Below are 13,102 nucleotides of genomic sequence, written 5' to 3'. Positions count from 1 at the left end.
GGATGTTACAATCCACCCCCTTAGGGGCCCGACGTCCTCGTCGGCACACTTCCGGCCAGGGATTGGCTCTAATACCATTTGTCACATCCTAGCCCGGGTCTACCACATCCCGGGCCCATTCCACCACCGTAGCACGATATTGTCCGCTTTGGGCTTACCATTCCCTCATAGTTTTGTTTTTGGGGACTCACGAGCAACTTCCCAGTGGGTCACCCATACCATTCCCTCACGGTTTTGTTTTTGGGGATTGGGGACTCGCGAGCAACTTCCCAGTGGGTCACCCATCCTGGGAATGCTCTGGCCTACTTCTTGCTTAACTTCGGAGTTCCTACGGAACCCGAAGCCAGTGAGCTCCCAAAAGGCCTCATGCTAGGTAGGGATGAGAATATACATTTAAAGATCACTCCCCTAGGCGATGTGGGATGTTACATTCCTCTTCACTTGTAAGTAAGAAACATAAATGAAAAGTGTCACGCCCCGATCCCGACCTACGCCCAGGATCGACACGTGACGTCACTGAATACTCGAACTTCTAACATACCCCGCCTCCAGGATATGAAATAAGGCCACTTAAGGTCAAAATTTCATAATAATTTTCGTATGGTTTATGGCTGCATCTAACCTTCTCGTTAGACTGCCTACGTACCCTCAATAGGGATCAAACCATTCGTAGTTCACCATTTCACTACTCTCGAACATTCATCACATAGACTACTAGGTCTCAACATAATACCATAATTCAATTATGTGGCACCTCAAGGAACATTTAAATAAGCACAATAATAATCTCTAGTCATAATGTCATTCATCCTCACATATGCATTCCAACATCATCCAATTATCACATCAATCAATAATGCCAATAACCATATCATCAATAACACATACAATTCATCGAAATGCCGAGCTAGAGCGACACAGTTCGGTCGAAGCCTACATCTCTGAAGTTATGTCAATCTAAACTCAATAAAACCCAAGGTGAATACGATTCTGTATCATCACTCAACGGAATCATATGGATATGGTACCCACTGAATGTACCAAGTATATCTAACCCTCATCCCCTCTATACTTACAACGTAGTCACCTACCATATCCACTTCTCATGACCACCAACTAATAGGTCTCACAAGCATATAAGTTCTACAAAATACTTCTAATAGGATTCTAAGATCACATTGCCATAAAATCTATCATACTTATCATTCGCATTACTAGAAATAATTAAACACACATATTCACCATTATCATCAGTACACAAGCCACATCATGTTTAATAAACATAAGTCTATGGCTAAATATATGAAAATCACATTTCAATAGAAATCATATTTATAAGACGAATTCATATTCATAAATGATTTTAACATAAACAATTAAAGTAATAACCATATCACAAATATTCAAGTCACTCTCCAACCAATGGAGGTCCACTAGACTTCACTTAAGTCTCTCATAGTACTAAATTTAGTATTAAGAACGTTTGGAGACATGTTGACCAAAAGTCAACTTTCGGTCACAGGTAGGATCCACAATTTCACACAATTCAATATGGAAGATCCGCACATTGGATTTCAGATCTATAACCTTCTAAAGTCCACATCATGCTTCTAAAACAACCTACCAAAATTTCATCATGATCCGACGGTCGGATCCCCGCTAATTACAATTTCAAGAGGCGACCAACGTTTGATTTTACAAACTTAGAAATCCAAATCAGGAAGATCCGTACGTCGGATTCCCAATCCGTCAGTTCCAACCATCCTTAAATATTACATTCTATGACGCATTAAAGTTTGGTGACGATCCAACGGTCGGATCGTCGAATCACATTTTGACCTAACCACATATCGTAATGAAATTAGGTTCAAACAATCAAACCATAACATAAGGATGTCAGTTATGAAATCAGGGCATCTAATTGAACTTAAAAGGACATCATCGGCCTGCTGGCCGGGCCGCTGCCGCACGCGCCGCCGCAGGTGGCGGTCGGCCGCCCCGATTTGCCGGAAAATTCAACTATTTTTAAAAATTACCAAAAATTACAAAAATGAATATCTCAATGAGTAGAGTAAAATTTATACATGTGACCAAGGCCAATTTGATCAAGAAGTGCTCCAATTTCTCTAAAACCCGTAAGAACCCTAGAATTGGGTGTGCTCCAATTCGACCTCCAAACTTGCTCCGACGTCTCCACCACTGCCTGGGCTTTGTTTAGGGGCTCAAGGGAAGTCTTTTGATGGTGGTAATTGGGTGTAAACATTTTGGATTTGTGAGATTTAACACACACACCCGCCGCACCCTTAGTGCGGTTTCTCCCTAATTCAAGTCCAAAACCTTTGATTTTTAGGGTGAAACATGTAGAGGGAAGGTCAAGGGAGTGTTTCCAAGTGGTTGTTTGAAGAAATTCGTCGGAAATGCGTCGGAAAATGGAGATGGGTGGCCGGCAATACCCACGGGTCGTACGAACCCGTTTCTCCCTTTTCTTCCCTCCTTTTTTTTTTCTTCTCTCCTTTCCCTCCTTTCTTAATTTCTGATTGGGCAGTGCCCATGCTCTCCACTCCTCTTTCAAGTCCTTTCCTTTGCATCTCCACCATCCATTTTCCTTTTCATTAAATCTGGGCCACCCAATGTGGCACACCATATTTGATAAGAGAATTCCAGATTTTCTATTTATTTTTAAAATGCCCCAAACTTCAAACGTTAATAACTAATTTAATTAAAATTTAAATTCAAAAAATTAAAATAAATTCTTGAGAAATAATATAAAATTTCAATAATACAAATATGTAGATGATAACAGTGAAATCCAGGAACGGGATTTCACAAAGGGGTGTGATATCCACACACCCCTTTTTACTTCTCACACCCCCCTTGTTAGTTTCTGTCCGTTGATCTTCTTCAATTCATCCGATCCGACGGCCGAAAATAAAAAAGGTGTGAGAGAAGTAAAAATGGGTGTGTGGATATCACATCCCTTTCACAAAAAGTTCATGTAAATTCTTGTTCAAATCTCGTAGAAGGAAAATTCGATACTAAATTAAGTTGCTTAGCCGAACTCACCATCTCCTTAGTGTGAAAATATGTCGTTGTACTAAAAAATAAAGGTCCTCTTCCGTTATTTTGTTTTTTCACTATTTCAATTTTCTTTTTGTAGGCGCATGACTGATGGCTTGGAAACAATGCCAAAGGAACATTGACCTTCTAATTCTTAATTCACAGAGTTTATACAAGAAGTCACACTCGTGGAACCCAATAAACCTTCATGGGAAGAAGCTTTTGTATTGATGGTTCAAGCTAATATGCAGTCAGCAAACAATCACTCAACTTTTGCTAAAGCTCACTCAAGGGCATCAAATTCTTCCAAAAGGGAAGCAAGCAAATAATCGAGCAATCACAATTTTGGAAAAACAAGTTGGTCAAATTGAGTGACAAAAGATATATTGAGTGCCATCTCCTGTACAATTTGTAGAAGGGTATAAGTACTACATAACCTTTGTAGATGAATTTTCCAGATTCATGTGGATATTTCCTATGATCAATAAATCAGATGCTTGTTCAATTTTTGCGAAGTTCACTGCATTTGTGTTTAATCAGTTTAATGCTTCAATTAAATGTTTTCAATCTGATGGAGGAGGTGAGTATATGAGTAAAGAATTTGAGGAGTTTTTAGCAAGCAAGGGCATTTCACACATGGTTTCATGTCCATACTGTTAGAGATTTCAATAATTATTATTATTAATAATATATATATATATATATATATATTAATATATAATATTTATGAATATATAAATATATTAATATATATGACCTAGTGCTGCTACCATCCGCAGCATGCGTGCGGCAACATGTATTGAAAGGTTGGATTTAATTCAACCTTGTACCTTTTGGTTGAATTACAACTTTTGGTTAAAAGATATGATGTTTACTTAAATTATATGAGTAGAATTAAAGGATGTAATTAGTCAATATTTATTTTCTGAAAATTCTAAATAGAACACATGTCTTTTGGGTTAACACTATTAAGAAGAGTTGTGTGTCTTCAACTAAAATGAAAGGGCTCGATGAACGAGTACTTTGATGTCTATAAATACATGTTGTGGTATAATGTTTCATACACAATACATTCAGAAATTTGTTGTCTACATAATTTCTTTGCTCTCTTTTCTCTCTTCATCACATTCATACAATTTCTTTCTAGTTATTTCTAAGGGAATATAATTCGGTTTTGCTAATCGAATATTCCATACTTTGTTGTATCCTGGAAGTGATTTGCCAAGAACCCTTTAGCAAACTCATTCGAGTGGGGGCAAATAACACTTTAAGGCAACGATTCAAGTTGTACCTCAAAGTCATTATTCGGATTATTCTCCATAATTCTACATTTAATCTAACAATCTTAAAGTGTTATTTTCTTCATGGATAACAAATCTGATAACATGGCTTTGAAGATTATCAATCAAGATGTCTACAAGTTAGACAAATTTGATGGATCAAATTTCACCCGATGGAAGGACAAGATGTGTTTCATGCTTACTGTTCTAAATGTCATATATGTGTTGGACCCGAAATTGGAGCCTATTCGTGAACCCAAGTGACAAAGACTCGGACAATATAGTTGCCGATCGAAAGAAGCGTGAAGAAGATGAATTGGTATGTCGAGGACACATCTTGGGCACATTATCTGATCGTTTATATGACCTGTATGCACACATTCAATCTCCAAAGGAAATTTGGGAAGCACTTGAACACAAGTACACAACGGAAAAAAGAGGTACCGATAAATTTTTAATGTTCAAATATTATGAATTCACTATGTTTGATAACAAACTCATCCTAGACCAAGTTCATGAATTATTAGTCTTGGTCTCAAAGCTTCGTGAACTTAAAATAGTTATTCCAGATCCTATGATAGTTGGGGCTATTATGGCAAAATTACCCCAAACATGGAATAATTATAGAAAGAAACTTCTACACATGGTGGAAGATATTAGTTTGGAGAATTTGCAAAAGGGTATTCAAATTGAAGAGGAAACTCGAAATCGTGATAAGAATTTTGCAAATCAAGATTTCTCTAAAGTTCACATTGTCGAAGGAAACAAATATAAAAAGAATTTCAAAGTCAAAATTGACAAAGGGAAGTTTAAGAAGACCAATTCCAACAACAATCAAAAGAATGCAAATGGTGTATGTTACCATTGTGGAAAGAAAGGTCATTACATTCGTGATTGTAGACACAGAAAAGCAAGTGAGGAATATGCCAATAAGACCAATAGCTCAAATATGGTGGAAAACTCTGGAATTGATAACATTGTTGCAATGGTATCAATGATGCATATTGGCATGATTACCGAACTGAATATGGCAGCGGTAATAAAATCCTCCGATTGGTGGCTCGACTCAGGGGCTACTATACATGTGTGCAATGACAAGGCACAATTCAAGACATATGAAGCATCAACGGACAATCAAGAAGTTTTAATGGGGAATCATAATTCCGCCAAAGTTCTAGGAAAGGGAACCGTTGAACTTCAATTTACTTCTGGGAAGAAATTGACGTTGCTTAATGTACTGCATGTTCTAGAAATTAGAAAGAATCTTGTGTCTGCAAATTTATTATGTAAGAACGGTATAAAGACTGTTCTAGAGTCCGACAAGTTAATAATGTCGAAAATTGGGATGTTTGTTGGGAAGGGATATTCTTGTAATGGGATGTTCAAACTAAGTATCAATAATAAAGTGAATTCTTCTGTTTATATTGTTGAATCTTCCTCTCATTTATGACATTTACGCTTAGCACATATAAATTTTAGATCTTTAAAATACATGCGCACACTTGGTTTTATTACTTGCAATGATGATTATAATGATAAATGTGAAACATATATTCAAGCGAAAATGACTAAGAAACCTTTTCCAACTACCGAAAGAAATACAAATTTATTAGACTTAATACATTCTGACATATGTGAATTTAATGGTGTTTTAACAAGAGGTGGAAAAAGATATTTTATCACATTTATAGATGATTGTTCTAAATTTACTTATGTTTATTTATTATCTAATAAAGATGAAGCTTTTGAGTGCTTTAAGCGCTATAAGGCTGAAGTTGAAAACCAAAAGGGAAGGAAAATTAAATGCCTTCGTAGTGATAGAGGTGGTGAATATTTTTCACATGAATTTGATATTTTTTGTGAAGAGCATGGTGTTGTACATCAAAGAACTGCACCCTATACACCACAACAAAATGGTTTGGCAGAAAGAAAAAATAGAACACTCACTGAAATGATTAATTCTATGATGATTAATGCTAATACTCCAAAATATTTATGGGGTGAAGCATTGTTTACTGCATGCCATATACACAATAGAATTACATCTATGAAGACACATGTGTCACCATATGAAATTTGGAAATGAAGAAAACCAAATTTGTCATATTTGAGAGTATGGGGTTGTGTAGCTTTTTATAAGGCACTCGATCCTAAGAGATCCAAATTGGGTCCAAGAGGAATTAAAAGCATATTTGTAGGATATGCAGAAAATTCAAAGGCATATAGGTTGCTTAATTTAGACTCGAACACAATAGTTGAGTCTAGAGATGTCGAATTTATAGAAAATAAATTCTATAATGACTACTCAGTGTCTGGAAAAGAGAATGATCAAACACATTTCTCTAATCCGTCTACTAGTCAATCTCAAGGTGAGAAAAGAAAACAGTCTGAAACTGTTAATGAACCAAGGAAAAGCCAAAGGGTAAGAAAAGAAAAGACTCTAGGCTCTGATTTTATTTCATCTCAATCTATTGTATTTTGAATCGAAGGAAATAGAACAAAGGTTCTTAAGAAAATACTCATATTGTTGAATGTTGAGGATGATCCTAAAAGTCTAAGCGAAGCATTGACTTCAAGAGATGCAGCCTTTTGGAAAGAGGCTATAGATGATGAATTTGAATCATTAATATCTAATCAGACATGGGTTTTAGTAGACTTACCCCAAGGATCAAAAGCAATAGGTTGTAAGTGGGTATTTAGAAGAAAATACAATACAAACGGGTCTATTCAGACATTTAAAGCCAGGCTAGTTGCCAAAGGCTTTAAGCAGAAAAAAGGAGTAGACTATTTCGATACATATGCACCAGTAGCTAGGCTCACATCAATTAGAATATTGTTTGCATTGGCATCTTTATATAATTTGCATGTGCATCAAATGGATGTGAAAACAGCATTTTTAAATGGTGATTTAGATGAAGAAGTCTATATGGAACAACCAGAAGGGTTTGTTCTCCCTGGGAATGAAAAGAAGGTTTGTAAATTAGTAAAGTCATTATATGGATTGAAGCAAGCACCAAAACAATGGCATGAAAAGTTTGATTTTGTCATTTTATCATATGGATTTAGACATAATAATGCTGATAAATGCATATACTCTAAATTCACAAATGATTATGGTGTTGTTATATGTTTATATGTCGACGACTTGCTAATTTTTGGTACAAACATGAAAGGTGTATCTGAAACTAAAGAGTATCTAAATTCAAAATTCAAGATGAAGGATTTGAATGAAGTAGATACTATCTTGGGAATTAAAGTAAAGAAGCATAGTGGGGGTTACGCTTTGTGTCAGTCACATTATATAGAAAAATTGTTTCTTAAGTTTAAGCATCTACAAATAAAAGAAGCAAATACCCCTTATGACCATAGTGAAACTTTGCTTAATAATTCTGGTAGGTCTGTTGCACAACTTGAGTATGTTAGTGTAATCGGAAGTTTAATGTATGCCATGCATTGTACCAGGCCAGATATCGTATTTGCAGTAAGCAAACTTTCTAGATACACTAGTCATCCAGGTACTGCTCATTGGAAAGCAATAAATAGAATTTTTGGTTATCTTAAAAGAACTATTAACCTGAGTTTAACTTACTCTGAGTTTCCAGCAGTACTTGAAGGATATTCAGATGCAAGTTGGATAACAAGTGCTAATGATAATAAGTCTACATCATGGTGGATTTTTACAATTGCCGGAGGAGCAATTTCTTGGGCTTCGAAGAAGCAAACATGTATAGCACATTCAACTATGGAATCTGAATTTATAGCATTAGCAGCAGCAGGTAAAGAAGCGGAATGGATTAGAAATTTGTTATTGAAAATAGAGTTGTGGCCACAACCAATGTCATCCATTTCTTTATACTGTGATAGTGAGGCTACTTTGTCTAGAGCATACAATAAGGTATACAATGGAAAATCTAGACATATTAGCTTGAGACATGAATATGTCAAGCAATTAATAACTGATGGAGTTATTAATATTGTTTATGTTAAATCAAGTAATAACTTGGCGGATCCGTTAACAAAAGCACTTTCAAGAGCTTTGGTAGTTAGTACATCTAGTGGAATGGGGCTAAAACCCTTTACTGAAAATTAGCCACCAATAATGGTAACCCGACTTTATCTAGAACATCACTAGTTTAAAAGTTTAATGGGTAATAACAAGTTATTGTTAAGTGGTTGTGAAAGCACTGAAAATTATTATATAGCTCATTCCAGGATGATCAGTGCAAGACTGCTACATTTAGGAGGATGAGTTTTATCTCTTAATGAGGTTATTTGTAATTATGTCTATAGTAGCAGGGACATGGGAAGGAACCTCACCTATATGAACATAAGAAGTGGTGCCGCTTCTACCAAGAGTTGGGTTTTCTCTTGTAAATGTTTATGAAACCAGGATGAAGCACAAGGCCATAATAGTGCTTAATTGGTTCAGAAATTTCTTTAAGGAAATAAGACATAGTCATGTGTGTAGTGATTCCGGTTTTAACATAAGAATAGGTGGTTTAAACTTAGGTCACCATCGCATTCGTTATAACTTTGAATTACTTACACTAATTAAAGGTTTAATTCGAAAGACACCTTTATTGTATGCATGATTATATCGGTATGCTTGTGATAATTATAAAGAGAGAATTATTGTAATATCATTTACCATATTATTGAAATTGGGAAGGATTGTTAGAGATTTCAATAATTATTATTATTAATAATATATATATATATATATATAAATATATAATATTTATGAATATATAAATATATTAATATATATGACCTAGTGCTGCTACCATCCGCAGCATGCGTGCGGCAACATGTATTGAAAGGTTGGATTTAATTCAACCTTGTACCTTTTGGTTGAATTACAACTTTTGGTTAAAAGATATGATGTTTACTCAAATTATATGAGTAGAATTAAAGGATATAATTAGTCAATATTTATTTTCTGAAAATTCTAAATAGAACACATGTCTTTTGGGTTAACACTATTAAGAAGAGTTGTGTGTCTTCAACTAAAATGAAAGGGCTCGATGAACGGGTACTTTGATGTCTATAAATACATGTTGTGGTATAATGTTTCATACACAATACATTCAGAAATTTGTTGTCTACATAATTTCTTTGCTCTCTTTTCTCTCTTCATCACATTCATACAATTTCTTTCTAGTTATTTCTAAGGGAATATAATTCGGTTTTGCTAATCGAATATTCCATACTTTGTTGTATCCTGGAAGTGATTTGCCAAGAACCCTTTAGCAAACTCATTCGAGTGGGGGCAAATAACACTTTAAGGAAACGATTCAAGTCGTACCTCAAAGTCATTATTCGGATTATTCTCCATAATTCTACATTTAATCTAACACATACACTCCTCAGCAGAACGGTATTTCTGAAAGGGGACATAGCCATGTAGTGGAAACTGCTATAACTTTACTAACAGAAGCAAACTTGCCACAAATGTTTTGGTATCATGCTTGTTCCCATGCAGTTCTACTAATTAATAGAATGCCATCTAAGAATTTGGAGTTTAAATCTCCATATCAGCTTTTGTTTGGGAAAGTTCCAGAGATTCATAATTTTAAGGTGTTTGGGACTGCCATTTATCCCTTGATGAGACCATAAGCTGTGAACAAGTTCCAAGCTCGATCTTCTCAGTGTGTATTTCTTGGCTATGCCCTCGGGTATAAAGGAGCAATATGCAATGATTTGAAGAATAGAATGTTGATTTTGTCAAGACATGTAATACACTATGAAGAAGTGTTTCCATATAAAACTGAACCGTCTCAAGAGTATAATAATTCTGAGCAATCCAAGAGGGTAAGAGACGATATGGTAGTGGTACAAATGCCTATCCCTCCAACAAATAGTCAAGTACCAGTATCAAGTGGTGTTTCCAATCAAGAATTACGAGCAGATTCGTTATTAGAGAATGCCTCTCAGCAGCAAGCTTGGGGTTGTATTGAGCGACTGACACCAAGAAATATTTCTGAAGTGTAATAGCAGTAATCAATTTGAGCAAGATAGGGCCATCACCACATCCGATATATGGGGTCTAAGGGACCTCATATCTTGGGGTCCTGCCCATGCGAACTCCCCAACCCGGTGCAATAGCAGTAGTCGACTCAAAAGGTGCCCATCCCCATGCTCCTGCTCGTGGAATTCTTGGACCTCGCTGGGATTTGCGCCCCCAAACTGGTAGAATAGCGAGTGGCACTGCTGCAGCGGCAGCAACTGGAGGAGCATCATGGAGTGGAGGCACGACAGCAACTGGAGGAGCACCGTGGAGTGGAGGCATGACAGCTGCTGCATCCGCCTGGGGTGATGCACCAGCCGGAGGAGAAGCAGCTGGGGAAGGGTCACGAACTATACCATCGACCAACTCTGGCTGGTCTCTCAGGAAGAGATCATCCCTGTGCCTGTAATGATTGCCTTCCACCACAAAACCCTGAAAAGTTAGAAAACTAAAGTTTCAGTTTCCTCTCAGTTTAACGCAGTGACAATATTCAACTACTTAAAACAAAAAAGAAAACTCAAGTTTACCCATCTCGTCACTTCGCTCTCAAAGCCTGCAATCGAACGCTGGAAAGGCCCTTGAAACACATCTAGCGGAACCTCGGATATGTCCAGATGGAATCCATTTCCATCATGCGCCCAGGTCACGCCTATTGGGTTTCCGTTGAGAAACGCATACAGATATCGGACAAAGTTTTCAGCCATGTTAACTAGCTCACAGATTGAAATTTTAATCAGTTCAGCGTTACTTGGCATTCTGCACTACTGAATTAACAAATGGAAAAAAGAAAAAAAAATTCCAAAATTTTCCGAACTTTCCCTACATTTTCTCAGCAGCCAAACAGAGCACAAAGATTCTCTGATTACTGATCAATTTCCAAGAAATTAATCACGCAGTTCACTCATAGCTCGCTTTATCAAATGTGTATCTATAAAAGGAACGACTTAAGATAGTAGTATACATTTTTCTTTCGCTCCCTTTTCTCGGCAGCCAAACAGAGCACAAAAAATTCTCTGGTTACCGCTGAATTACCAAGAACTTAATTACGCGATTCATTCATAGATCGTTTTATCATATGTGTATATAGTAGTAATCGATTTCTTTCGCTCCATTTTCTCGGCAGCCAAACAGACCACTGAGTACTAAATTTCCAAGAAATCAGGTAGTTCAATCGCAGTTCATTTTCCATCGAATCTCACAAACAAAACATCACATGCATGTGCGTACCAACTGTATATCACCTAAATCAAGAACAATTTCACAGAGGATTGCCAAAAAAAGAACGAACGATTTCACAGAGGATTACCAAAAAACAAAAAAAAGAAGAAGAATGATTTCAGAGCAGCAATCAATTTTCTTTCGATTTGGAAAAACAACAGTTTGTAAGGTTTCAGAGGTGAGATGAATTACCTGATTTGTTGCAGGCCCCTGAAGCTTTCAACTCCAACTCCAAGGTCTGAAATGGTTTTAGAGAGAGAGAGCGCGAAGCACAGAAGTTGCAGAGTCTGAAATGGTTTTAGAGAGAGAGAGAGGGCGGGAGACGGTTGAATTCATAACAGAATATCACACGTGCGAGACACTCGTGTCGGAAAATGGATTCAGAAGAAAGCAAGGGAGGGGATTCCCTTGGGCACTGACCATTTCAAGGACTTGTACTCCTTTCTGTCTATTGGGAGATTAATGAGTTTGGGCTACGTGGAGCAATGTGGTTGGTTTAGCTCTGAGTACTACGGTGACGTCGAGGGTCTCACATCCAACTTTGGGCTACGTGGTGCAACTAATCTTACCAAAATCTTTGTTTACATAGTTAGATCGTGCTACTTTGGCGAAATTACACATTTTTGGTTTAGTTCCTACCTTAGCGAAATTACATATTTAAAGTTACTACTACCAACTCGAATAGAGTTTTTATTTAAAATATTAGTGATCAATGCTAGAAGCCTGAAATTCATTTAGAGAGAGTTCGTTGGAGATGCTCTTACACTTGCAATAGTTATGTCACACCATTTGGATATCAGACATTACTTTAAATGTGATTAATGCAATTTATATAAAAATATATGATCGATTCAGTGTGGTTTTAGTTGGGTTTTAAAGTATGAAAATCGGACTCAAATAAAAAGAAATTGGTTTAGTTTTTCAATTATTTGACTTTTTTATTGATTCAAAATCAAGATTAAGTTCGCTTTTGGTCAGTTTGATTCCCACCCCTAATTTGAGTGTTGGAAAATACATTTACAAGATAGTTCATATGCGGTTGGAACCGGTGTTGGTATTGAAAATTTTAATAACCAACCAAACTCGAAGTAGTATTGCCAGGGACGTAGCTAGAGATCTACATAATTTTTTTTTTGGGGGGGGGGGGGGGCGGTCTTCAAACAATAAAGTCACAAATTATAAAATTCAAAAATGTACTAAACAAAATACTTATATACTAATCCATAAAGTTTGTCATACAACATTTTACAATAACCCTTGTTGTGTTTTCATGTTTTAAAACCGTTGCATGACAACTTCATTACCAATACCATAAAAATTCTCTCTCTATAAAAGTAATGGAGTTTCCATTGACCGAAAAACTGAAACAAAACTTGTTTGCATCATCCTGCTTTTATCTGTGCACAAACATGAACATCCTGAGAATGTTGTTTGGGTTTGAGGTCACAATGGTTTGTGTTTGTTTATCTGTATATCATCCCTGCATTGATAAAAATTCTCTCCAACAATTGCAGAACTCAATCAACACCACACATAACAA

The sequence above is a fragment of the Malus domestica genome, chromosome 02 (assembly GCF_042453785.1).
Source record: "Malus domestica chromosome 02, GDT2T_hap1".
Classification (NCBI taxonomy): Eukaryota; Viridiplantae; Streptophyta; class Magnoliopsida; order Rosales; family Rosaceae; genus Malus; species Malus domestica.
Note: the sequence above shows the minus strand (reverse complement) of the source record.